We start from the raw sequence: 27,945 nt of genomic DNA on the forward strand, positions 1-27,945 counted from the left end.
TTCAGAAACGTTGGCATTCGGCTCTGCTTTTGAATTTTGCTTTTAATGATCCATTGCTCTTATCCATAACAATTTTGGACACATCTTCTTTCTGTCTCAGATTTCCTCCTCCTTAAAATCCAACCCCAGGTACCTGCCAATTTCATCTCTTCCCTGCTGCCTGCCTCAACCAGCTTTCTCTTTTGGGAAGCACTTTTCCAAACAGGTTGGGGCGCATGTTTAAGGAGGTAAACTTAGGCTAGTTTTATCCTGCCTAGCTGTCACCATGCACAGCCATCATCACACAGGCCTGTCTAAGCAAGGGTCTAATCAGTGATTGCTCCAGACCATACCAAAGAAGGACGAATAAGGAGAAGGTACAAAGACTCCAAGTAAGTCCCTTGGTCCTCCCGGCTTTACTTCCTGGTGTCTTTGGCAGTGGCAATGGCAGTGGCAGTCCCCTGTCTTCCTTTTGTGTCTGGGGTGGAACTGACCAAGTCACCCTATCCCCTGCTCCTCCTCACATTCTTCTCCAGGGCCTGTGCCCAGCTGGGTCCTGGGGTCCACTATGAGCCTCTCCTGAAACATTCTCCAGTTCTGTCCACCCTGCTCTGGGCTGCAGGGGGCTGACCTGAATGGCTACATTGGCATCTTCTGGTTGGACCGAGATCAGGAGGAGAATGAAGTTGGAATGAGATGTATCTCCAGGTGTCTCCCTGCTGGGTGGCAGGGACTGGCTGCGTCTCTCAATGGAAAGACACCCCTTCGGCCCGTCTGCCCTCTCCAGACAGCTGCCCTCTCTGGGTCTCAAGCTGTGTGTGCTTCCTGCTTTTAGGTCTTTTATTTCTTACTGCAGCATGTCCTAAATCCTACCGTGGTAAATAGTCAGATCACTGAGCTTTGCTCAAAGGACCCCGGGCAGCCCAGCTTTTGTTCCTGCTGTCTCCTGGGCTAAATCCTTATCTCCAGTGTGTTTTCTCCACATTTAAAACCCCTGTTTCCTTTTGATAAAAACAGAAATTCTCACACTCTGCCAGAAATTCTGATGCACCTCTTGGGCAGTGTGGCAGGTGCCGGGTTCCGACTGGGCCCCGGGATGCTCAGGAGGGACAAAGTGGCAGCTATCGACCCACCTGTGAGGTTTGGCTGAGCTCTGCATTCTGTAGCTTGTATTGCAAAAAACCCTGTCAGTTTGTTTCCTAAATGGAAAATTATGATATGCTTTTATTCAAAGGGCATCCCCTGGAGATTCTGAGGCTCCTTTGGGACCTGTGACTGGAATAGCAAGGCAGGAGGCCTGAATTCAAATGGAAGGGGGAGGCTGGGACTGGGGCTGGGAGGGATGGAAGTTCTGCCATTGGGTGTTGATGAGAGGAGAGTGGGGAAAAGAAAGATACTCATTGAGACCTTTAGGGAATTTCAAGCTCAGGCACAGGAAGAGAACCAGTGGAGAAGGAAGAAGAAAAGGCCAGGCTGGTGGGGGATTGGGGAGGAAAGTGGGGAAAACTGCTGTCCTGGAAGTCAAGGGGAGAGCCTCACCCTAACCCTAACCCTCAAGGAGAGAGCATGGGGACAATGTCATATGCTGCCTGGAGGTTAAGTTTAAAAAGGTCTGGCTGGTACCCTGTGGACTTAGTGAGTCTGGCAGTAAGCCTGGAGGCACAGATGCTAAAGCCAGGCCTGGAAAGGGAAGGAAAGGGCAGATCCCTCAGCGGGAGAGGCCCAGGATTTCTGGATGGGGGGGGAGGGTGGTGACAGCTCCCCCCACCCCTCCAGCCCCGCCTCCCCGTAGGGTGGCAGAGATTGGCTGCATCTCTCAATGGAAAGACACCCCTCTGGCCAGTCTGCCCTCTCCAGACAGTTGCCCTCTCTGGGTCTCAAGCTGTGTGCTTCCTGCTTTTAGGTCTTCTATTTCTTACTGCAGCATGTCCTAAATCCTACCATGGTAAAATGGTAAATAGTCAGATCACTGGCGAGGCCTGTTTGGCCGCAGGTTTTGTGGAAGTGTTTAGGGACCTGACCTGTGTGTTTGCGGGGCTTGGGTAGTGGGCATGTGGGAGGGGCCAGCAGAGGAGCGGCCTCTGGGCTTTCACTTTTCTCAGTGGAATACCTGCTGAGGACATTATCAGAGGTTTCCGTTAGAGACTGAAAAGGCTGGTGTAGGCTTGCAAGAGATGAAGCAGCTGAGTGAGGGCCACAGGCACAGCCTGAAAGGAAAGCAGAGATTCCTGGGACCGCCGCAGCCGCGCATGCTGTTTGGCCGCAGGCTTTGTGGACGTGCTTAGGGACCTGTGTGTTTGCAGGGCTTGTTCCCGGACTTGGGGTTTGTAAGGAGACCTAGATATACGGGCCAGGGCCCAAAGAGTGTGGGCGAGAGGGAGGACGTGAAGGGCCTGGGTATATTGGAATCTGGAGCTCTCCAGGAGATTGAAAAATGGGAACATTTGTACACTACTATTTGATTATCTTTGTAACTAGAAAGCCGATCAAAAAGAAAGTCAGACTGTCCGTCAACAGTATAATGGATAAATAAATGTTGTTATATTCTCAGCATGGAATACTATACAGTTCTATGCAATAGCACAGATACTTCTCGAAAGCACATAATTGTAGAGCAAAAAGAGCCAGATATAAAAGATTAGATCCTGCTTGAAATCATTTGTGTAAAGTTCAAAAAACAGGCAAAAGTAAAGCATGGGTTGAGCTTTCAGGATGGTGATCACTCTCATGGGAGGACACACGGGGGAGGACCTCTCCTGTGGGACTGGGACTCTTATTTGTCAATCGAAGTATGCTGGGTTACATGGATGTCTTCAGTTGGTGAAATGCATCGGCCGGTACGTTTATGGCACATGCATTTGTCTGTGTGTTTGTTCTACTTTAAAGAAAAGGTTACTTAAAAAACAGCAACAACAACAACTGTCTAACACAAAGCAATTCCAATGGCCTTTGAGGTCAGTTGCCTCTGAGGGCACTTCCAACAGATGTTGGAACTTCTCCCTTCCAGCTGGAAGGGGCAGCAGTGAAGTTGTCCCAGCCCTACCCACCCGCCCCGATCCTCCCCTCTGCCCTCCAGCCACAGTGAACGATGCTCCAGAAATTCAACCACATACTAAAGGCATGCTTCCCTCGGGAATCCTTCAGGCTTTGGGATCTGCTATTTTCCCTATGGCCAGACCTACACATGGGGCTCTACAAGTTGTGCCCTGCACAAGGATGTCCCCCCAAGAGACAGAAATCTGGCCACACTCGGGGGGCCAAGCAGGCGCCTGCTGCCCTGAATCTATCTAAAAGGGGGTGCCTTTCCTTATGTGCCCAAAGATGCCCAATATTTCTGCAATAGAGCTGTTAGGGGTTGCTGGGTAAACATCCTTGAGCTCTTATGATGTTTGGGCCAGATAAAAAGGGGCTTGAGGATTTAACAATAGGTAACGTTACACTATCAGTGGTAATAGTCCTTGGATGGGCATAGCACCTTTTATTTTCCGAAGCACTGCAGCTATATTAATTATCTCCAGCCAAGGCTTTGCCCAAGTTTTGGTGTGAAAGCTTAGAAAGAAGCATCTCTCTTGACCACGGTTCCTGCGGTTCCCCCAGAGCCGTCTCTAGGCAGCCATGCGAGGGGACCAGTTTAGACTGTTTGGTCAACAGCCCTTCTTCCCCGCTTCTGTGTGTCTATCAGCAGACCGGGTGGATATCTGTGAGGTTGCAAAATGCATATGTTTGTGGTTCTGCGCATCCTGCCCTCATTCTATCATTAATGGAATCCTTCTGCCCTCCAAGGATTCTGCTGGTGTTCGTGGAGAAGCTGCTGGGCGGATGTGCATGGCTGAGTCTCCCTGGCTCCCCGGCCTTCTCTAGAAGGCAGCAGGCTTTCCAAAGCTCACAGTGGCCTCTGTGGCTTTGCATTTAGCTGCCCATGGCCTGCGGTCAGGGGCCTAATCTTTTTGTTTTGCAGAACACGTTTTCCCTGTTTTCTGATATTCTCTGAAGCTTTCTGTGGGTTTTTTGCTCTTTAAACCATTTCCTTTTGATTTTTGTTTCCCTAATTAATGGCCACATTTCATCATAGCTCCTTTGCCTGAAATTGAGCACTTGAGAGGTGAAAATCGGGGGCTTTCCCTCTGCGTCCCGAGCGTTTAATGTTTACTGTGTGGGCATTAGAGATTCTCCGTGCTGCCCCAGCTGAGCCCTCCTATTCCAGTGTCTGTTCACTTTTGAGAACAAATGGAGCCTATTTCCTCTGCGTATGGATTGAAAAATCTGTGTTTGAGGAAGCAGTCATTTATCTTAACCAAGCCATGCCTCAGTGTCTTTTCCGACTGAGACATTCAGCAGTCTGAGAGCCGAGAGAGGGAGCGTTATCCTGAGTAGAGAAATGGCAAGCTGACGGGGATGACATCCTGAGCTCATCATCCAGAAAAGTGGTTCGTTTGGAGAAGATAAAGTTCTAGGAAGCTCTGAAGACACTTCAGGGCAATTAGTAAAATGAGATTTAGTTTGTGAAAACAAGTCCACGTTAGTTATGACTGCTTATTTGTGTCCAGTAGGATTGTTTATTTAGCCCCTACACGGGAGGAAGCCCCCTCCCCTTTTCTTTCTTCCTGTAGAATTTCTAGTCCGTCACAGCTGCTGCCAAGTCGGTGGCCTTTCACCTGGCCTCCTCCACCTACTCCTGGAAAGCCTTGGCACCAGCCATCGCAAGTTGTCCTTTCTAATTTCTAACTTGGGGTATGCATGTGCAAACAGTGACAGACTTCGTCTTGCTTCTCTGCCACTTCCTAGGCCTGTCAGTTGTCAGATTACATGGGTAATTTTCTCTATCACCCCTATTTTCTTCAAACTCCTTTACCTTTTCCTCTGACTACTGTCTCAGGGTTCGTGTCAATCAGAATCTCATCCAGGTTGACAGCGATTGGAATCTTCTCCCATTTTAGTTGAGAAATGACTCCAATTCCATTTGTGTCTCGCTTGCAGCAACTTCGATCTGTGCATCCAGACCATGCAATGAGTCTGTGAGGCATTGCAGGGCCTGGGGTCACACAGCAGAGCCGAGGATTTGAGATGAGCAGGAGGGGTGTGGGACGAAAGTGCCGAGGTTACTATGTTTACCTGGCTAGCATCACGTGGGAGGACCGCGATGAAATGGTAGGGATACCAGCCTGGAAGGGCTGGGGGCTTGGGGGCAACGCAGGCACTGCTATGTGGGGTCAGTCTGGAGGTTGGAATTTCCAGAACCCAGGAGCAAGTTAATAAGGGGACTAGGAAGATGGGGAGGATGAACCAGAGAGAGAAGTGACAAACTGAAGCCAACCATCAAGATGTGAAGAGAGTGGGGAGAGCATGACCCTCCTTCCTGGGGCAGGAAGGAGGGTCATTGGAGGGGCAGCCCTGCCTGGGGGAGCGGGGAGGGAAGGCATTCCAGGGCATGGGAGTGGAGAAGGGGTTTTGGATAATAACCAACTCTTGGGTCATGTCGGCCAGGTGATTGCAATCTGATGGGAACCTTCCTTCTGCGGCTGTTCTTTTGCTGCTCAGTGGGCTTGGGCCTCCTTTGGGTCTGGTCTCTGGCTGGGGCTCCAGCTTCTGTCCATCCCTTCCCACCTCCTAGCTGTCTTCCCATGTCAACAAGAGAACCCATGGTCAACTCTCTCCCAGCCAGGCTAAAAGAGCCCCTTCCCTGGACAACGAGGTGGACACACACTGCTACTTTCTCCCTCCTGTGTGCCCCCAAATCCAAATGGCCTGCACCCCATGGCCAGGGCCATTACCCAACTAGCTTTCTTATCCCCAGCAACTGTTCAGCCCGCATCTGGTTTGTCCTGACGAGCCAAAGGGACGAGAAAGCTGTTCAGGCTTCTCTGCCCGAGACTCCCGGGGCCTTCAGGAAAGCCATTGGGGTCAGTAGGACACAGAGCCTCATTCCCTGCCAGGCCCCTTTGTCCCCAGCCCTGAGGATTCATACTGTAGTGGCATTAAAGGGTGTTATGGCATTGTTTTTGTTGTTTTTTTTTGATACCCATGTATCTGCATCCTTTATCCCAGCCCTTACTTCTCCTTAGCATTCTCTGCCCACTCTTCAAGCCCTGCCTGAAGCCCTCCTTCTCCACAAAGCTTTCTCACCTGCCCCAGCCCATTATCATCTAGTCCCCTGACCACATACAGCACCTATTATCTGCACCCCATATTTGATTCAACACTTCTTTACTCTCCATTTAGGGCTTCTCTCTGCTTCAATCTCTAGGGTTCATTGGGCATTCTTTTTCTTTTCCTAGCGAGGTAATAAACTCCATGAGGACAAGGCTGACTATGCATTTCTTTCCCATGCCACCCCAGCCCCCACGCCTCCACCCACAGGGGGGTAAAGAGAAGAGTTTCCATGGTGATCAAGAAGCCCCATGCTTGCTACTAGCTCTGCAGAGTGGACTGATGGGTCCATGTTAAAGGATAATGAGTGAGCCTTGGCATCTGCTGGAAACAGGAATGACACCCACTCCCACAACTGATGACAGCTAAGAGCAGGCATACGGCGAGATGGAAGGCATTAGTTCTCCAAGGTAATGAAAGGGCTTAGATGTGGTGATTAGAATTCTCCAGGGACCAAGGGAATGTAGGGAGGGCCTGGGTGACCCAGCTTGGAAGTGAGGTAATCGGGGCGAGGGGACCAGGAAGGGAAGGCTGCTTAGGAAGGCTGTGGACTTGGGAACTGGGCCGAGGAGATGGACCCAAAGAATTTCCTAAGTCAGACCTACTGTCTAATGTGGGCAAATCTGGGCTTTGGAATCACCACTTTGCACTTGACTTGTCCTTATCCCAACTGGGCCAGCTCAGAGTACAGGGCTGTGGAGGGAAGTGCTAGCATTTGAGGTTCAGGCTGGGGAGGATGGAGGTCCTTTGCCAGGCCCACAGCTGTGCTCCACAGCCAGGCCCTTGTACACTTGGAAACAAAGGGCTTGCCAGGCAGCTGGTAAATACGGGCACTGGTAAATTCAGTTCATCAACTGATTAATAGATCATCCCTAAACTGTTTTAACAAAGGAGGGAACAGAAGACTCCTAGCCAGGGCTTGTCTTCCTCTTCAGTGATAACTCCTCTGAGTCAAGGGCAGAAGGCTCCTTTTTGGGTGACAGGGGCAGAGTTCCCATCAAAGATAGAAACCAACAGATGTTACACAGTGGGCCCTCCAGCTGCTTTTCCCTAGGGAGCTGGCCTGCGCTCCTCCATCCATTTGTGCTCCCTTTGATGCTTTCCATGAGGCCTCTCTCCACCTCCCAGTCAGGATCTTAAGCTCCCCCAGGAGGTATAGGTTAGCTCCCAGGACAGAAATCTCCTGGTTCCACGTGAAATACTTTTTCCTCTTCTGTTCACTGCTGGCTCCTCCACACGCCTGGGGCTCAGATCAGATATCCCTTCAGAGAAGCTTTCTCCACTGTGCTGCAGCTCCAGCCCCCAACTGTACCTCCCACCCTACCTCCACTCCAGCCCAAGTCCATCCTGTCACCCCATTTTACCTGTTTCCTTCATACCACTGATCATTATCTGGATTTATCTCGTCCATCTGCTTCTTGTTGATTGTCTGTCTCTCCTCCCAGGAAGGGAAGCTGTGTTGCAGCCAGGGGTCTTGTCATTTTCTGAAGATATATTTTGAGCTTCTAGAACTGGCCCTGACATAGATGGGCACTCAATGGGTATTTGTTGAATGGATGAATGGGTGGGTGGATGACAATAGACTGAAAAAACATCAGGACTCAGGTGGGATGGCGATCATATCAAACCTCTCGGCTCTCATCCTAGGACCCCCCCCCGGGTGAGCTGCCTGGTTGGGGAGAGGGGCCTGCTGGGCACTGGGGAAGGATGCATCCTGGGCCTGGGGCTGGCCAGTATTAGCTCCCTGACAGATGGCATGCTCAAAGATTTGTGGAGGAGGGCGCAACCCCAGTTTGGTTTGAGCCTGAACCCCTGGAGGCAGGGAAAGGAAGGAAGAAAAACGTGTCCTGCTCCTTTCCTAGTCCTGAGGATTACTCTTAGGCCAGACAATGGAGAGGGGCCTCTGAGGGGAGGGGGGAGGGAGAAACATGGTCCTGGGCAGTCTGATAGAGTGGGACGTGTGGCACTGTGCACAGTCCTTGTGAGACAGTGGCCGGTCCAGTGATGGCAATGGGAAGGGCAGTGTGCCCAAAGTTAGGGCTTTGTGTTAGGGGCCAGAATAGGCAGGGCCATCCTCATTTTGCCCCCATTGTCCCTGAGCATTTTGGATGGAGGCTTTACCCTGGATCCCTGTTCCAGCTCCAATTTCTTCTAGCTAACCACACTGTTGCTACCCCATCTAAGCCTCCAACACAGTGGACACAATATGAAGTCAAAATTAGAGAAGACATCTTGAGATTTCCCCATGGCCCATGAGCTTCCACCACCTCAACAGTCCAGGAAATAGCAGACATTGGAGGAAGAGGGGAGGGCAGGGAAGCTCAGGATGAACTTAACTTCACCTTGAAGGTGGAGTTCTAGAATAGGTTGATGATACCTTTTCCTCTCTTCTAAGGGCTTCCTTCCTTCTCTCTATAGTTGCTAGGGAGCTCAAATTTTTCACTTTTAAAAGAGAAAATATCTGAGTTTTGGAAAGGAGAACCTCAAGCTGCACTAGTCTAGACGAGGTATTTGGGGTTGGACCCTTCTCATAACACGTGTGTCTACTGGGATAACCCTGAACAAAATTTCAGAAGAAGAGAAAGGATGGGAGGAGTGGGTTGGAGGGAAAGATTGCCCTTGACCCCATCTCTGCATCTTCTTTCCCTTGGCCAGGCCTCACACCTCTGATGGAAGGGCTGTCAGCATCCTATCAAATCCCCAATTCCCCATTCAAGTCTGAGTCTTGGGGAGCTTCTGGGGCTTGGTGTCTGGGCCTAAAAGAAACAGAGAGTGAGCCATGGCTTTGAACGCACCACCCTGGCCCAATGGGCATTGATGCAGTGAGGTTCTGCAGCCTCCCACTCTGCTGGCCCCACAGAGCAAGGTGCCCGTTGGGCATTTTCTCTTCATGGACCCATGTCCTCCAGACCTGCCCTTGTGTCACCCCCAACTCCCCACCATTCATTTCCTGCTCCCTGTCCCCTGTCCCCTGTCCCCCTATCTTTGGGACTCTTTCCAGTTAAGCCTCAGGCCTGCCTCCTGGTCTTGGGTTCCTTTCTTCCTTAGGGTCTCAGGGACTCAGCCTACTCTTCTCTTCACAGTGGCAACCACCCTCGCTGCTGCCTGAGGTTCCTCTCCCTGCTCTACAGCTCTCCACTTTCTGTCACACTCATGGTTAAGCAGGGAGATCCTATCCATTTTAGATGCTTCTCTATTAAGATCAATTAAAAAAAAAGATCAATAAGGTAAAAAATAATACAAAGATGTTCAGAAGGTTCAAGCAATCTAAAAAATGATCATGAAGCATTTGTCCATGACCACCCAGGAAGGTTGCTGGGTAAGAAGGACCTCTTTCTCTAGTTGAGTTTTTCAGTTTCTGCCTTAGCTTTTTTTTTTCAAAGCTTAACAGGTTTATTGAAAGTGAGGGAGCAGGAAGCAGGAAGACGGTAGGTGGGAGAGCGAAAGAGAGAAAGCAGGTGGAAGCCTGAAAATGGCTCCTGCCTGGGGAACCAATGAAAGGAAAGAGAAAATGGCTCCCTCTGCCTTAACTTTTGTACCTCTTTGTGTTTTCTCTCCTGAAGACCAGCTTAGGAATAATTTGTCCACAATGCGGGTTCACAGGCTGCAGGGGCCAGGCAAAGGGCCAGAATCAGCCAATCCGAGCAGCACAGAAAGACCCCATTGAAAATGAAACAAGCAGTCTTAGATGATGGGAGCTGAGGCAGAGAGCCTCTAGATCAATGAAAGCAGTGTCAAGTCCACCCATCGGTCACTTGCGTCTCCCTGGCAGCCCCAGGGTCAACACAGGTTCTGGCAGACCTGGAGAAGGGTCTTATACAACCCTCAGTGTGTGGCACGGGTGGGAGGGGGCTGTTGACCAGGCAGGCGTGCCCACACCAAAGGTCTTCAAAAGTAAGACCCCCTATGGGGACCCATCATGCCTGACAGTCTGGTTTGTAAGTGCTCCTGGGTGAGGCTAATGGTACCTGAGCTGGATTATCTGGCTGCAAACGTTTTGGGGGTACCATTTTTGTAAGAAGCAGGGATTCGTTTTTCTGCTGTGTGACATTAATGCAGTTCTGGTTTCTGGGGTACTTAGGCTTAGGAAATCAAAGCAAGTAAAGTTAAGGGGATGAAGCAAGAAGGGCTAGCTCAAAATAACCACTAAAGCAGAAACCTCTGTGTGGCACTCAGGACACTGACAGTGGGAAAGATGGAGGAGAAACAACAAAGGGAATTCGGGGCTGTGTTAGCAGAATGGGGCAGTAGAGAGGATGAGAATTAGATTGGGGCCAGGGAGGGGTCTATAAAGCACCATCCTTGGTTGAACAGCTTTTGGAGATATGTAGGTGCTGGTGGTTGGGCCGTGAGTCAGGACTGTCCATGGGGCCAGAGCCCTCTGGGGCACTGCATCTTTGCCTTATCTTGAACTGGATGGCCAGAAACTCCTTGGCCTTTACAGAGAACTTGTGTTCTGCTAACCTCAACTTCTTGGAAAAGATATACATAGAGCAGGAACGGAGGTAGTTTTGGGGTGGGACAGGGCTTCAGAATCCTCATGGGAGAGGGTGACACCAGCAACCAACCATGCCATATTAGCCAGTTTCTGGGTCAAAAGGCCATTTGGGAGCAAGGGAGCAATTCCAGCAATAAAACCCAGATAGAGAGGGGTCTCAACATTATGTATGGCTAAGTTTGGCATATGGAAGAATTCCAATTTATCCTAGAAAGAATGAAATAGGCAACAGAGGTCATCGCCAGCTTCTGATTCTGTAGCAGTGCATTAGACCCAATTCCAGAAAGCAGCAAACTAGGCTTTCTTTTTGAAAGAAGAGGGTCTAAATTCTTTAATCATATCTTTAATAGTATGTTGAGAGCCAAGCTTGGTAAGCTAGTTGGACTATGGAATTTTTCCTTAAGTGAGGTCCAAGTAGGAAAAGGAGGGGCAGAGCTGGCATTGCTTGCACCGGGGGATTCTGGGAAGGAGGCAAGAGAAAGAGAACAGCCCCCCACCCCTGCTCCTACCGGGTTTCAGCTTTGTAATAGGAAGAGCATTCTGAGCTAAGTGAGGTCAAAACAGGTGGTGCTGTCCCGTGACCACCTGGCACAGACCTGTCCCTTGGCCACTCTGTGTGGGCAGGCAGAGGGGTTTGCTGAATCTTAGTTTTCTTGACCTGCCCTAGTAGCCGCATGCTGTAGGATGCATGCAGAAGAGGCCAGCTGTTTAGCTATGGCACATGCCCAGCGGTGGTAGTGGTGGTGTCAGTCCAGCAAGGGGCTGCGGTGTGGACCACGGGGCTGAACCGTGGGGAGGCTACAGCAGGCTCAGAGTGCCAGCAGGGGTGCTGCTGGAGCCAACAGAGGAAGCCCTGACCCTGTACCCAGGTGGGCAAAGAGCCCCCACCCTGGAAACACGAGCTGGCCACATCTGAGGTTGAATGGAACTAAACCTTAAGTCAGATGGGGCATTTGGGTAGGGTTGGTTGTTTGTTTTGGTTAAAGACTAAATAAAGAAACCTTTTCTCTGCCTAATTATCTTGTCAGTTAAACGTTGCAGCCACCATTGTTATTAGGGGATGAGGCGCTGCAAGCTCCTAGAAGCCTTCTCGGCTTCCGTCAGCCCCTGATGCTTTCCAAGGTGCTTATGGGGGGTCATGAGTGTTGAGAAACAGAGAGCAAAGTGCTGATTCTCACCAGCTCCACAAACACTGTCAGGCATCTGCCTGGCCTTGTGCTGAAAGTCCTGTGTCCTGTAGGACAGTGCTGGACCCAAAAGTCTAGAATGGCTCAGCAGACACCTGGGCTGGCCTCCAAGGGGCTGGGACTGGCTGCCTCCTGCCCGGCCCTGTAGGGTAGGGAAGGTCTCCTAATCGGCCCTGTAGGCTAGAGAAGGAGCTTTATACAAGGTCAAGGGCACACCTGCCTCTGGTTTCCATGGCAGCCACAACTAAGGTGGCTGAGAGAGCCAGGCCTGATCAGAGTGGGATATTAGGCCAGTCTATTAACCCCTCCTCCGGCGGGGCGGGAGAGCTAAAGGAATCTCAACCCAGACTGAGCATTAAAAACCAAAATAATAAGAGGCTGTAAAAGACTAGGAACATCCTACCTAACCAGGCTCTAGGCATAGGACTGTGCTGGAGTGGGTCTCCTGAGCTGGGGTGATGGCACAGCTAGGGGGGCTGAGCGGGGAGAGGAGAGGGGATGCCTTCAGGCCCCGGCCCCTTCCTGACTCCTCCTGGGCAGCCAGGACAACTGGGTGGGGGCATCTCCCCAAGGATCTTGCCCAAGGGCTGGGCATGGTGACCATGTCCCCTGGGAGAGGAAACATGGGGGTAGGTAGCCTAGGGCTGGGGTCCAATCCTGTCCATCTTTCTGCCGTCCTCAGCATGTTGCCTTCATCCTCGTGGTCATGAGGGGCTGATGTTCCTCCAGGCACTGTGTCCAGAGGGAAGAGGCAGAAGGCCCCTTGTGGACCCAGCACCTTCTGCTTACATCTCGTTGGCCAGAACCTCGTCACATGCCATTTCTACATGCACTCACTGAAGACAGCCAGGGAAGGGGAAGGCCTGGGGCGGGGCAGGGTAGAGGGGAACCTCCCTCACCAGCAGTGCTCTGGCAGCGCTGCCTCTCTCCGCCAGCTTCTGCCCAGGTTTTCCATATTATTTCCTCCTCCTTCCTGCCAAAGGCTCATCTAGTTGAGAGTGGAGTTGTGCCTTCACCAGACTTCCTACTCATGCCTGAAGTGTTTATTGGGCTCTTGCTGGGGAATTCAACAGACAGCAAGATGGAGCTGGTGTCTGCCCTCACAGAGTGGGCTGTGCAGTGTGACTGGGGGACGCACAGGGTATAGGAGAGGTATGACTATCAGTTTTGGGGGTGGGTTGCAGGCAGGGAGGGCTTCTTGGAGGTAGAGACGTCTGAGCTAAAGGAAGGAGGACAAGCCAGGGAGAAGGGCTTGGTGAGAGTGGCAAATGACACCACTAAGGAACCCGTAGGGATTCAGCTGGTGTGTAGACTGGGGGCGAAGTGTGAGAACTGCGCTGGAGGGGGACGAAGTGGCCAGGTCAGGGAAGAGGAGTGGGCAGTGATCGGATCTAGCATAGGCTTGAGAAAGCCTTGGTTTGGAGGGCTGGGCTGGAGGCAGGGGGCCAGTTAGGAGACTATTGCAGTTATAAAGGCAGGAGATGACAGAGGCCTGGGCTCAGGAGAAGACGACAGAGATGAAGACAGACCTCGGAGCTAGGTCCCAGGGGCTTAGAGGCTGATGGAGGGAGTCCTCGGGCAGGTGGAGGAGGAAGAGAGAGACTGCTAGCCTAGGAAACCAGGATTGGGGTTGGGAGCCTTCCTGAGGGAGGGAAGGCAAAGGCTGAGTGGAGGGAGGGGTTGGAGTGCCCTGAGCTGGAGATGGAAGATGTGGCTAGCAAGTCCAGATGCTCAGAAGAGATCCAGCCCAAGGATGCAGCCGGCTGTCAACAGTGCCCACAGCATGGCTGCCGTTGTGACGCGGGACGAACAGTCCTGCTATTAGAAAATGGAAAATTGGTGGAGGATGGGGTATGCCAATGAGTCTTGCTTTTCCTTTGGGCCACTGTCCACAGCCAGCAGAGCCAGCTTTCATGGGCCTGGGAGTTCCCTCTCTCTGGACCTCGTCCTGCCCCATTTCAGGGCCCTGACCCCTTCGGCCCTCTGGTCTTCCAGTCCTGGCTGCATGGGAGAGGCCCTGTATGGTCGCAGGTTTTGAGGGTTGCAGGGGCCAGCAGTGACGGTCTCCTTGGGCCTTTCCACCTTCTCTGGAGGAACTCGTGAAGGACAAGCAGTTCCCCCACGTGGTGCCCAGGACGCCCCCCCCGCCCCCATGGCTTCAGTGCAGATCACAGCGACCAGACCAGTATTCTCACCCGCCACAGGGGTTCTGGGGATAGGGTGAGAGGTGATGATACCTCATGCCATAAATTCAGCCATCCCAAAGGCAAACCCAGAAAGTGCTGGTCACCGGGTTCCTTCTGAGGAGGCAGTGACCTGGGTTTCCTTCGGCAGCGGGGCAGCAGGGAGGTTGCCCAGGAAGTCCTATTTTCCTGAAAATGAGGGACCTTCGTGTCTTTAGGTCGGTGGGTAGAGCATCTGGAATCCAGCTCCAGGTGTCCCAGGGGTGCAGCCATGCAGAGCAGTGAGGTTAGCCATGGAGCCCACCCTGAGATGTGTGAGCTAAGGGTGTCTGCTGGGAGATTCCATTTTCTCTCAAACCAGCCCCAGGAGTCTGGGGAGATGAGGCTTGATGGGGGGAGGCAAGCTGGGAAAGGGTAGGACGGCTGGGGCCAGGGCTCAGAGGAAGGCAGAAAAAGACCCTAGGGCAGGAAAAGAGAAGCACTGGGTGGAAGCCGGTAGGCACGAGAGGCCAGAGAGGTGAGGTTTTAGTTTCCTCATTTGGATAATGAGGATAATAATCATTCATTCATTCATTCCTTGAACAAATATTTTTTGTGATATAATTCCATGCCTGAGGCCCTGGAGTACATCTATAAACTCAGAAACAGACAAGCATCCACCTTCCCGGGGCTGATGCTCCAGCCAAGGGGGTGGGCACAGGGGACGAAACAAGAAGCTGGCAATATTGCCTTCTCTGAGAGCTGTGGGTGAGACAAAGGAAATAACACTAAAGGATGATAAAACAGAGCTGCAGGACGTGACTATCATTCTGTGGGGTTCTGCAGACCTCTGGAAGGCTGGGCTGAGCTGAGCTGCGAGGAGGGAGTGAGCCCTGGGGTACAGGCAACCTTTCTAGGACCAAGAGACTTTTCCCCTTTCACCAAGATGGATCATGATCCCAAACCATCTTGGAGTGCCACAGTCACCATGTAGCAGACTCTACTCTTGTCCTTCCAAAGCCACCCCTCCTCCGTTCTTAGTAAGAGGACACCACTTCTCCACTGGACACGTGGCTGCACAATTTCCAGTCATCCCTTGCAGTTGGGTGTGGCCACGTGACTGGTCATGCAAGCAATTGCCACGTGTGGGCTCCAGGAATGCACGGGGCGTGTGCTCCTCCCGCCCTTTCCTCCGCTGTCAGCTGGATGGCAGATCGAAGCGATGGCTACTGGTAATCTTGGACCATGTGGGGAAGCCATGTTTTGAATTCACTGAGTAACCAAATAGCCACAGCGCCGTGAGGAGCCAGCCTGCGATCTCCTATGCTCAGGTGAGAGAGAAGCTGCCATCTTATTTAAACTACTATTGTTTTTGTGCAGGTGAACATGATCCTGCTATAAGCCTCCCCCTCCCCCCCTCCAACACTGATGAGGCACCTGCATGTGGAGAGTAGAAGAGGGATTTCAAAGCTGCCAAAGGAGATTTGGAAAGAGCAAAGTGCCTAGACCAAGGCAGCGGAGGTGGGGAGGGTAGAGGACCGAGGCCGGGGAGGATTTTTCAGGGCAGGGCTGGTAGGAAGAACCTTCTGGAAAAGCAAGCAGCAGCAGGCTTCTGCCGGCCTCTGCACCAGTCACCCCCACCCCCAGAGAACGCAGTGCCCTCTCTTACCTCAGCTCTCCAGGGCCCATTTGCCCATCAGTCTAAACATCCAGCTAAACTGTGCCCTCTCCCTCTCTGATTAGCTAGTGTGAGCAAGTGGGGAGGGTCTTCTGAAGGCTGAGCCCAGGGGAGCAAGTGTCTCCCCAGGCATTTTGGTCCTTCCCAAATCAAGACAACAGGTCCAGAGGTGAACACGAAGCTCCCGCCTCATTCTCAAGCCCCCTGCTATTCATCCATGCAGCAGGCTTCTTAGAAGTTCCTGCTGAATTCAGTTCAGTAAACCCGTACTGAGCTCCTACTGTGTACACTACATGTACACAGGGCCAAGTGTTTAGGAAGTAAACTCAAAGAAGGCCCTAGGCTGCAGCCCCCAGGGCACACGGCCCTGATGCGGACCTGGTCCCGTGGTATGCTGGTAAATGTTTTAATAACCGGTTGCCCAGGGCAAACCCCCTGGTTTGTAGTGTTTGCAGATATCCATGATCCAAACCCCTGTACCATGATTGATTCCAAGCTACAAGCATGGAGCGCCTGGGGCAGAGTTGGGGGTGTACAGCCACAGCTCCTAGGAGCCGGCTCAGCACACTACTGCCAGGGGCTTCTCATCACGTGTGCCCGGTCTCGCCGCACCACGAGGTCTTGACCCCATACGCGTGCTGCCCAGCCTGCCTCTGCTTGCCTCCCCTGCGAATGCAAGACAGGACAGGACACTTGTACCTTGTTCACGGTGGTGAACCGCTGGGTAGAGGAAAAGGATGTGCAAATGGTCAGTCCCAAGGGCACCCTCACCCCGCATTTTGAAGTGTTCACTTCCCCTGGCTTCCGTGACCGCCGCCCCACCCCTTCCAGGCCTTTTCCTACTCTGATGGCTTTTTCTCCACCTTCAAGTTCTCCCCTCCTTCTCAGAAGCAGCCACAGCCGAGCATTTGGCGCCCTGGCCCTCCTTCCAGCTCCCTGACCCTGACACCCCACTCCCAGCCTCCTCCGCCCCCACATGCCGCGCTCACAGTGCATTGTGCTATGTCTGCTCTTGCAGCTGTCTCCTCTCCAGGCTCTCATCCCCTCATCCTTGCCTCCCTCCTACCAACCCCTTGTCTGTCCCAGGGGAAACCTCCAGAAATGCATGTTGACTGCTGCGCCTGCTTAAGGGGGCTGCAGCCTCCTGCCAGCTCGCTGGTGATGGCTGCAAGCTGTCTTCAGGAAAAGGAGACCCGTCCCCCTCAACCTCCCTGCCTGGCTTTCTCATTTCAGCCCCAAGCCCTCCTGGCATCTGCACACATCCAGGCAGCACTGAGACTGACTCCCCAGCTGCCCTGCAGCGTAGGGTACTGAGCCTTTATGGCCCCAGGCAGGAACGGAGCTGGGAACTGGGCCCCCAGCCCCCAGGCATCAAGGTGCCAACCCTGCAGGGAGTTGTTTAATGACCCTCGTGAACAGTAATTACACCCCAGGGCCCGCTCTTAATAACCACGTATTCTCCCTGTCAATGTGCCTTAATTGAAAATGAGTAGGCGATACAAGTTGCTGTGAAGTTGGCTGGCAAGCCCTTAACGTGATATTAATTGTAGTAATTAGTAGTCACTTTGTGTTGGAGTCATCTATAAATAGGGGGTCCATTAGTTTAGCAAAAGAGCATGATTTAAAATGCAAATAAAAGCCCAATTAGACAGATAAATCATTCATCTTTCCCAGGAAATGATCATCATCTGGGGACAGCAACTGGTCTCAGGGACACACTGGTCAGTTGGGGGCTCTGAATACTTACACCTCCCCAGATGCCTGTCGAGGGCACCGTCCCTTTAAGCACAGTCCCTTTAAACCCTCCGGAGGCTGTCACTCTCAGAGCTTCTCCACAGACTTTACTGACACTACCAGTGGGTAGTAGCTCCTCCCCCGACTGGGGATTGGTTCTCTCTGGTTGCTCAGGTGCACTTTTAAAGGAACAGTAGCACGGTGTAGGTGTAGGCCCTGGGAAAATTGGCAAGTCCCCTCTTTCTGGGCAGCTGTTCACAGTCCAGATGAGTGAACCTGTGGAGAGCAAGTGTATTCTGTGACCCCAAAGAGTTTTTTTTTAAAAAGGCCTACAAGTGTGTTCTGGAGGTGAACAGCTTAACTCCCACGTCTTATTTGGCCCTACAAAAAACACCAGTGGGGGTTACTAGATTCACACACGCTCACACCAGTATTTCTCACAGGCTGTGGGCAAACTTTATTTGAGGTGGAAATAACTGGAAGCTGAAGGTGGCAGCTAGGGAGGTGTTGAGAGGGCGCAGCTTCTGGGCCCTAGAGGAGATTGTCTAGTTCAACCTCCCTTTGATTACCCAGCACCTGCCCCAGAGCCCTCATTTCAAACCTCATGATTAGGGAGGCTACAGAGATGTGTCTGGGAAGAGGGTGCTGGCCCTTCCCTCTCTGGTCAATCTGAAGCCAGCCAGCTGAGCTCTTCCTGCCCCCACTTCAGTCTGCCACCCCCCACCAATCCCCCCTCATTCTACCTCTCCAGTCCCAGGAGCCCCTTCACTCTGTCGTGGGTAAGTAAAGCTGGCCCTCTCACAGTGTTTGCATTTTAATAAGACTCAAAACCACAAGATAAAGCAGGTAAGAACAGCTGTTGTCCATTCCAGCAGGACTGCTCAAGATTTTTTGAGAAATGAGGGGAATACAGACAAATTGAGAGAGTATTATCCTTTATGTTAAAGTTCCTGCTTGTACTGCACAATGCTTGTACTACATGATGCTTGTACTACACAATGCTTGCAAGTACTACTAGTGGTAGTACTTGCGATTTTTAGTGTCCCACTTGACAAAATAAAATATTGGCAACCCTTATGTTGGTTCCAAAAATACTTTTTGGTTATTTCGCCAGGGTATGAAATCCAAATGCCTGGGAGCTGCTGAGCAAAAGCCCTGAAGAAGGGACTTCAGGTGAGTCAGCGGTGTGTGGGGAGGGCGTGCGTGAAGGTGTGCAGTGGGGGGCTGGGAAAACAAGGACACTTTTCAGCGGAGGTTTTCCTCTCCCTAGATCACCAGTTAAATCAGAAGGAGGTCCAGACCCTGACCCATCCAATCCCCTTACTTTGCAGTTGAGGAAACCGAGGGAGGAGAAATGACTGGCCCAAGCCCCACAGTGAATTGGTTCTCCAGGCTCTGGCTGTCATGCTGAGGGCACGTGCCGACCTCCCCCACCCTCGCCACGGGTCGCCTCCTAAAAGCTTCAGCCCATTGGTGGGGTCTGCCTCCGCCTACTGAATCTCTAGTTCTTTCCACAACAAGGCCTGTGTGTTTTTTACTCAGACAGTGGAAACCGGCCCTGCTAACAATCAGAACAAGAAGTGCCCAAAGGATTAAAGACGATGCTCAGCACAGCACACAGACAGCAGCCCTCGGGGACTGCGACGATTGAGCTGCCTCTCCTTCTGAGTGGTCGGTGCTTCTCTACTGGTGAGAACTGAAGCTCTGCTTTAATCCTGCTACCTCCGAGATAAAAACTGAGATACCCTATCACTCAGTTGCCCCATTTCTTGGCAATACCCAATCCCAGACTGGCTCCTGCTTCCCCAAGATCTCCTTGGAATCACTCAGCATCGCCCCAAACTCTCCAGAGGGCCCTTTCATCACCCTCTTTTCTGAGACATTCCAGAGGTCCTCTGGGTTGAGTTCACCCTTACTGCAGCAAGAAAAAATAAATATTTTTTCATTACACATGTGTTCCTGGTGGTTTTTGGTCAGTGGGCCAAATAGCCAAGAAGCGTTTGAACTCCAGGATCTGGGCAGTGTGGCGGGGAAGGAAAGCAAGAGTAAAACCGGGTGGCACTGGTGTAAGGAGAGATACGTAGATAGATCAGTGGAAGAGAACTGAAAGTCCTGAAATATATCCATGTGCCTGTAACTGACTTTTGACAGGGTGCCAAGGCCATTCAATAGGAGAAAGAATAGTCTTTTCAACTAATGGTTTGGGGCAATTGGATAGCCTCATGCAAAAGAATCAAGCTGGACCCTGACCTCACACCATATATACAAATAACTCAAAATGTATCAAAGACCTGAATGTAATAGCTTAAACTCTTAGAAGAAAACAGATAAATTTTCATGATCTCAGATTTGGCAATGGATTCTTAAATGTGACACCAAAAGCACAAGCAACAAAAGAAAAAATAGATAAATCAGACTTCATGAAAATTATCAAGTTAAGACAAACCACAGAACGGGAGAAAATATTTGTAACTCATCTATCTGATAAGGGACTTATATCTAGAATAAAGAATTCTTATGAATCAATAACAAAAAGACAACCCAATTAAAAAATTGCAAAGGATCTGAAAAGACATTTCTCCAAGGAAGACATACAAGTGGCCAACAAACACATGAAAAGACGGTTGACATCGTTAATCTTCAGGGAAATGCAAATCAAAACCACAGTTACATAACCACTTCACACCCGCTAAAATGGCTAGGATCAAAAAGATTAAGTGTGGTGAGGACGTGGAGAAATCTGAACCCTCATGTACTGCTGGTGGGAATGTAAAATGGTGCAGCCACTTTGGAAAACACCCTGGTAGTTCCTTGAATGATTAAACACTGAGTTTTACTACATGACCCAGCAATTCTTATTCCAGGTTTATACCCAAAATAAGTAAAAAACATATGTCCACATAAAAACTTATACATGAATACATATAGCAGAATTACTCACAATACCCAAATGGACATTTTTAAAATGTGGTACAACTTTAGAAGGAAATATTATTTGGCTATTAAAAGGAAGGAACATGGGGGCAAGGGCAGTGGTAGAATTCTCGCCTGCCACGCGGGAGATCTGGGTTCGATTCCTGGCCCATGTGCTTCCCAATACAAACAAGCAAACAAAAACCAAACAAAAATTCAGCAAATGGCGCTGCAATAAGGAGATACTCACATGGAGAAAGAGTGAAATACAGCATACAGGGGGAAAGAAAGGAAGGAAGGAATTACTGATACATGCTTCAAAATGGATGAACTTTGGAAACATTGTGCTAAGTAAAAGAAGATAGTCACAAAAGACTGCATATTATATGTTTCCATTTATACGAAATGTTCATAAGAGGCAGATCTATTGGCAGAAATTAGATTAGTGGTCACTTAGGGCTGGGGAGAAAGGGACATGGCAGAGAATGTAGCAAGAGAGTATTTTTTTCCAAGGTGATGAAAATGTTCTAAAAATGACGGTGATGGTTGCATTTACCTGCAAATACACGCTGTAAGCTTTAAGTGGGTGAATTGCATGGTTTGTGAATCATATCTCAATAAAGTTGTTCAGAAAGAAAGAAAATAGGCTCAGACCCTTCCCCATGGAGGCTCCAGTATAGAGGAGGAGGCTGTGATAAACAGATCATCTCACACAAGGTATAGCTTCAAACTATCCCAAGTGCTATGATGGAAAAGTAGGGTGGGGGGAGACAGGACCACGGGGGATGCATTACACAGGGGCTGGGAAATGGGTGTTAGCAAAGGCTACTCTGGGGATGTGACTCATAACTTTTTTGGAGAATATTTTATATATCATAAATTTCACCCATTCCAAGTGTACATTTGCCAAGTTGCACAACCATCACCCTAATCCAGTTTGGGAACATTTTCATTAACCCAGTAATGCACCCTTATGCCCACATACAGTCAAACACACTTACACACCCACTATTCCCAAATCTCAGCAAGTGCTAATCTACTTTCTGTCTCAGTAGATTTGCCTTTTCTGAACATTTCAAATAAGTAAACTCTTACAATATATCATGTCTCGTGCCTAGATTCTTTCACTCGGCTATACGTGTTGTAGAGGTGTAGTGTTCTATCGCATGGATAGTCCACGTTTTGTTCATTTCTTCATCGACTGGTGATATTTCTATTGTTTCCAGTTTTTAGTGATTGTCAACAATGCTGTTACGAATGTTTGCATGCCAACCCTTGTGTGGGTATATGTTTTCTTGGGTAGACCCTAGCTGTGGAATTGCTGGGTCATATGGTAAATCTGTGTTTAACTTTTTAAGAAACTGCCAATGTGTTTCCCAAAAATCTCACCATTTGACATTCTCTGGGGAAGTGACATTTAAACTGAGACCTAACAGATAAGAGGGAGCCAGCCACGCAATGAATGGGAAAGAGTGTTCCTGCACTGCAGCGAGGGAGTCACTGAGATGAGAGAAAGGAGGGATCTCAGCTAGAAGAGCTGCTTCTGTTAGGAGAAATTGATAAGGTGGCCTCTTTATATTAAGCCACCTGTAAGAATAGGCAGATGCGTCTGTCCGAGAGAATGAGGTAGGGCTGTGCGCACCCCGGGGTGTGTGTGATGATGTACGCATTAGGGGAAAGGGTGTGGCATGGGTGGAAGCTGGCTGTTCGGGGCACAGCTGGAGGAGACAGTATCGACTTTGGAGGGAGGCTGACCTGGGTTTGAATCCTGGCTTGGTCTCCATTTTACAGTGGATGAGACTGAGGCTCAGAGTGGTTACAAAATCTGTCCCAAGTCCCAGAGGCTAACTGCACCCTGTCATGGGAGATTTTGAGGATTAGCAATGACGTATGTGGAGAACCTGACTTGAAGGGCCCAGAAGCAACAGAGGCGCAGGGAAACCCCCACGCCTCCCCCACCACCCCAGCAGTTTGGTGTGGCTGAAGTGGCGAGTGGAGGGACAGTGAGAGCTGGGCTGAGGGGGCAGCTGGGCAGCTCACTGGTTCTGAGTCCTGGGGACTCGGACGTTCCCCTGGAGGCAATAGGAACCACTGGAAGACCCTGAGCTGGCCGGGAGTGTGATCAGTGATGAGTGTTAGAACGGGAGCCCTGGTGACAGTGCAGAGAATTGGTTAGAGGGGGGCAAGACCACAGGGGGGACTTCCAGGTAAGATTGCTAGAGCCCAGGTGGAGACTGAGGCAGAAGGAAAGTGCAGCAGTGAGGAAGTTGAGATGTGGAGGAGCAGGCTTGGTGACTGGAATGGGGACAGGGGAGGGAGAGGAGAGTGAGAGATGGAGTCTAAGGCGTCTCCTAGGCATGGCTTGGGCTCCGGCTGAACACACCTGAGATGTCTGGAAATAGCAAGTTTGGAGTGGGGAGAAGAGAGGGCAAGGTGTTCCATTTCAGACACACTGAGTTTGCGATGCCAGAACAGAGGCCCCTTGCGATGTGCTGTCTGCTTCTGAGAGAACCTGGGAGGCTGATCTCAGATGCCTTCAGGACCAAGCAAACCTCCTGGACAACTATACTTGGATGCACCTGCTGCCACTGACCTTAGGGAGGCACCACACTCCTTTCTCATCTGTCTTGTTCCAAGCATTGGGAAGACCAACCCCTGCTCCCCACTTCGCTGTAGGGTTCAAATGTGGCTTTCAACAAGTCCCTGGAGGTTTGGATATAATACGATGACCACATCAAAGTGTGTCCCCTTTGAGGCTGGCCCTCTGCATTGCTCCCAGCCTTACCTTAGCCTGCTTTAGCATGGTCACTGGTCTTTTACCCCCATCTCTCCATATCTTGGTGTCTGGGACAAACTCATCTCTGCATCTAGAAAGCAAAGGCTCCCCTTACTGAACAGAGCAGAGTCTACTAGTGTCACTCAAATAACCACTTTCCTCTATGAACTTGTGATTTGCAGCGAGGCACATACCCATCCATAATTATTATTACATTTTTCAACCTTCCCTGCAATTGGACATGATCATATGACTATGTGCAGCTAATGGAGTATAATTGAAAGTGTCATGTGTCATTTCCAAGAAGTGTCTTTAAAGAGAGGAGGCGTGACCTCCATCTTTCCTCTTTCCTGACATTTGGAATACAGATGTAATGGCTGGAGCTCCAGCAATGGCCTTGGATCTCTGTGGGAGTGGGGTGTGACCTTGGGAAAAGAAGCTACAAACGATGGAGCAACAAGATACAAGAAGCCTGGCTGGGCCAACATGCCCAACTCCAGGAGGCACCTGTCATATTGATTCTACGGTATGCTATAGGAGGCACCGTTCACATAGAACACAGCATGAAGGGCCTTCCTGGAGTTTGCAAGGCACCCAGTGTGGAGCCTGGGTCCCTGACATCAGAGTGCCAGATCAGCCTCCAGTGCCCACCTGTGGATTTCACACAAGGGAAGGATAGATACACTTTTCTTATGAACAATGACTATTTGAGGATTTTTTATTATCTACAGCTGGATCTAATCCTAATACCCTTGGGTCGAAAACCTAGTCCCAAGTTCGCTTTTCCTTTGCTAAGATCCTTTTGTGCCCAGCACAAATGTCTGTTGAGTCCCTTCAGGAGAAAACCCACCCTACCCCGTGGCAGTGGCCCCACAAGACAACTCCACAGTAACGTGATCGGATTCCCCAAAGTCCAAGCTATTCTGCCTAAAGTCTCACCTGGGCTCACCTTGTATTTGATTATCTATTGCCAACCTCCCCGACCCAACCCAGTGAATCTCCCATGGTCCCAGGGCTTTTCTGGGTTCACCTAGGCATTTCTAATTTGGGGTCTTCCACGTGGCTGCAGTCAGATAATGGCATTATCTGGAGGCCCACCTGGGCTGCACACCCGCAGTGGCCCTGGCGGGGAGCTTGGCTGGCACTGTCACGGGGAACACCGCCACATAGCATCTCATGTAGCTGAGGCTTTTCACCTCTCATGCACGGAGGCTGGCTTCTGAGGAGTCCCAAGGGCGAGCATGCTAAGAGACCCAGGGGCAGCCACAAGGCTTCTAAGGACAGGCCTTGGGAGGCACACGGCATCACTTCTGCCACACACTTCAAGCCAACCCAGGTCCACGCATAGGGGACTACACGAGAGCCTGAACCCCAGGAGGCAGCTTCCCTGGGGGCTGCCTTTTCTCAGGGACAGGAGCCTGGAGCCTGGAGCGGGGCTGGCGAGAGACGCAGATCTGGGAGTCACCAGCACTTAGGGACCAACCAAAACCCCAGGAACGAGTGGATTTGTAGGCACAAGTGGTATGTGGGGTATGGGGGGTGTGTGGCAGGGTGTGTGGCATATGTGGGGTGGTGGTGTTTGTGCAGTGTGTGTACCTGGGTGTGTGGCCAAGTGTGTGTCTTGAGCACGGGTGGGAGGACGGCATGTTCAGAGGGCATATGTGCCTTTACCTGGGAGGGAGCTGGAGGTCGGCAGGGAATAGGGACGATTCAAGGGAGGGATGTGTCTTTAGATTAGAGTCTTCGGGGGGTGTGTCCCGTCTCTGTTGCCTCTGCTTTACCTCCCTCAGCACCTCTGCCACCATCAGACCCCACCTCTGGCCACTGCCAGGCAGGAAGGCAGTTCCCAGAGACCATTCCTGAGGGCGGGCCAGGCCCAGGCCCCTGGGGCAGCTCATCTGGCCCTCCCAGCCCCCTCACCCTTGGCAGCAGGTCCCTGTGGAGGCCCCGTAGTGAGGGAAGTGGGGCCCAGGGCAGCTCCAGCCCTGGGAGCTTTCTGAGGGCCCTGCCTTGCGGGTGGCTCCCAAGGGTAGGGTCCATTTCTCCCTTCCTATCACACCTCTACCCCATGCCAGGGGGCCTCCGTGCAGGGTGCCAGGAACCCGGGGTCTGGTGATCTGGTATGCAAAGTTCGCTCAGCCAGGAGTCAGGGGCCCTGGGTTCCGCTCCTGCTGCCTGACTGTGCGTGAGTCACTTGCATTCTCTGAGCCAAACAAAAGGACTGAATTAGAGACCACTTAAGAGTCCATCCTGGAGTCTCAAGACTGAGGACTGTTCCGCCTTCTACACATTCCACCTGGCTTCTCTCTTTCTCTTTTTCTTGCTCATTCCTACCTATTTTCCCAGGTGAAGCCGGGGAGGGGTCTGCAGAGATGGGACAGCACCTATCTCCAGCAGGCATCTCAGGCAGCCCCGCCAGAGGTCCAGGGTGACTTCTGAGCTAGAGGCCCTCATCTGTCAGGCAGGGCGCAGAGACTGCAGGGGAGGGGGCAAAGGGGGACGTAATCTTCCCTGGAATATTAATGGTCCCGCCAGGAGCACCAGGGATGAGCCGAGCAGCAATCTGCCTTTATTAACGAGGCGGGCGCCAGCTGGAGCGCAGGGGCCCGAGAGACAAGAAAGGAGAGCCACCCTCCCAGCCAGGAGGCTGCAGGGGGAGGCAGGTAGACAGAGGGGCGCCCTGCAGCCACCTGAGCCTTGGAGTCCCTGTCCCTCCTTGGCTACTCTAGTGCCTCTCCCTGACCCTTGCCCTTCACCGCCTCTGCCCCTGCTTCCAGGAAGCCTTCCCACAGCCGTGCATCCCAGCTCCTGCTCTGCTGGGACTCCCGGATGGCCTCCATGTGACTGGGCCCGTCTCACGGACATGCTGCCCCCGCACCATCTCAGTGATTCTCAGGGACGGCTGCACATTAGAATAACCTGGGGAGCTTTTAAAAATGCAGATACTCAGGCCCCACACCCAGAGGCCCTGGTTTAATTGGTTGGGGAGAGGGCCCAGTCATGGGTATTTATATTTTGTGAAAGTATCCCAAGCGCTTCCAATGTGTGGCCACAGTTGAGAAGCCCTGCCAACCTTTCACCTGTGCCCCTGCTAGGGACCCCTCTCCCTTGCCCCAGGTCCCTACTCGTGCTTCTAAGAGCACTAACACTTACTGAGTGCTCACTATGTGCCAGGCACAGTTCTATGTCCTTCATATATATGATAACTCATCGAACCCTTTCAACAAACCGATGAGGCAGGTATTATCATGACTTCTAGTTTATAGATGGGGAAAATGAGGCACAGGCTGGCTACGTAACTTGTCCAATGTAACACAGCCCAAAAGAGCAGACAGTTGGGTTCCAGGGCCTGGTTCTTAACCGCTCTGCTGAGTGCCCATTTACCTGGAGGAGAGAATGGGCTCAAGCTGCAAGCGCCTTGAGAGATGATAGGGACATGCATAACCAGGTGAGAAGGAACGAGGTGTTTTTCTCAGAGCAGATGCAAAAGAATGGAGTCAGAATGGAAGGGGGCCAAGACCACAGGGAGGGGGCCAGAGGGCGAAAGAAAGCTGGAGCCTGCCACCACTTCATCATCTCCTGGTCTTCAGAGGCCTATTACAATGTCCATGATATACGTGTGGAAACTGAGGCTCGGAGTGGTGTGGGGCCAGGCCAACTTCTCAAACTAGTGCGAATAGGAGCTGGGGTCGGCCTGCGTGAGGGTCCACAGGTTTGTTGGATGTGGGTGGGTGCGGGTGTGTGCCCAGGCATGTGCCTGTGTATGCAGATGCGTGCATGTCCTGAGCCAACCTGGATCCTGGCCCACGCACCGTCCCAGGAACAGTGGGAAGCAAAGTGTCCAAATACATGGGCCTTTGGTTCCTCTAAGAAGAAACCAGGGATGGGGGGCACTGGGGGTGAAAAGGCCTAATTTAGCCAGCCCTCATGCGCTAAATTATTTAAACCGCCCACTGGGATAGGGTTATGGAGCCAAGTTTAACCACTGGCCCCACGGCCAGGTGCAATACACATTTCCCCCTCTTTTTGCCTTTTTGGTCACCAAATTGAATCAATTTATCAAAGTTGCTCGCAATTGATTTGTTCTGATTCACCAACAGTGAAGAGAAATGAGGCATCAGGGGCTCACACATAAACTGAACCCATGACTGCCAGAGAAGGTCTAGCCAGTCCAGTCCACGCCACTGTCTGCCCACCCCCACCCCTCTGTGAGCTGCCCCGGCCCCCATGCCAAACGCCGCCCTGTCCCATGGCCAGAGGATGAAGAAGCACCCACACCCGGCTGCATTCCTGCATCCTGAGGCTCCTCTCACTCACCCCAAACAATCCAAGTGGAAATCCTGCCCCCACCCCAGGGGTAAGTCATCACGCCTCAGAGAATGGGGCTTTTCAGATAGAACCCCACAGTATAAACGGTGTAGCATGAGCCTTACCCCAACCCTCGGCCACTGTGTGTCAAACGTCACTGTCAGAATCATTGATTGTCAGATTAATAAAAATAATAAAAAAAATAATAGCTAAGATTATTGAGAGTTTCCTATATACCAAGGACTATTGTGCGGATTCACTTCATGTGAGTGTACACCCCTTCATGGTGTAGCTGCTATTATGATCTCCATTTTGTAGATGGAAACACTGAGATTGGAGAGGCTAAGTGACTTGCCCGAGATTCTCTCTCCTTCCCTTACTCTACATCTAGAAAACTGAAATGTGCACCTTCCCAGCTCTGTTGTTGCTAACAGATTTGAGAAAAAAATTTTGACTGAGGGGTAAGGTAAATGTTCCTGGAGCAGGCATTCCTTTCCAAATAAAAAAACAAAATTAAGGTTTGGGAGAATGCTTTGCCCTTCCTTTTTGGTTGTCCTTTCTCT

At 51.3% G+C, this 27,945-nt stretch overlaps 1 long non-coding RNA gene across 1 annotated transcript; it reads left to right on the forward strand.

The window, feature by feature from the left end:
- Nucleotides 1-5,341: 5,341 nt before the first annotated feature.
- Nucleotides 5,342-19,633, forward strand: LOC143684507 (uncharacterized). Its single transcript, XR_013176058.1, has 3 exons — nucleotides 5,342-15,304; nucleotides 18,500-18,558; nucleotides 18,928-19,633. It is a non-coding gene; the product is annotated as an uncharacterized LOC143684507 (long non-coding RNA).
- Nucleotides 19,634-27,945: the final 8,312 nt, after the last annotated feature.

This window comes from Tamandua tetradactyla, chromosome 5 (assembly GCF_023851605.1).
Source record: "Tamandua tetradactyla isolate mTamTet1 chromosome 5, mTamTet1.pri, whole genome shotgun sequence".
Lineage (NCBI taxonomy): Eukaryota > Metazoa > Chordata > Mammalia > Pilosa > Myrmecophagidae > Tamandua > Tamandua tetradactyla.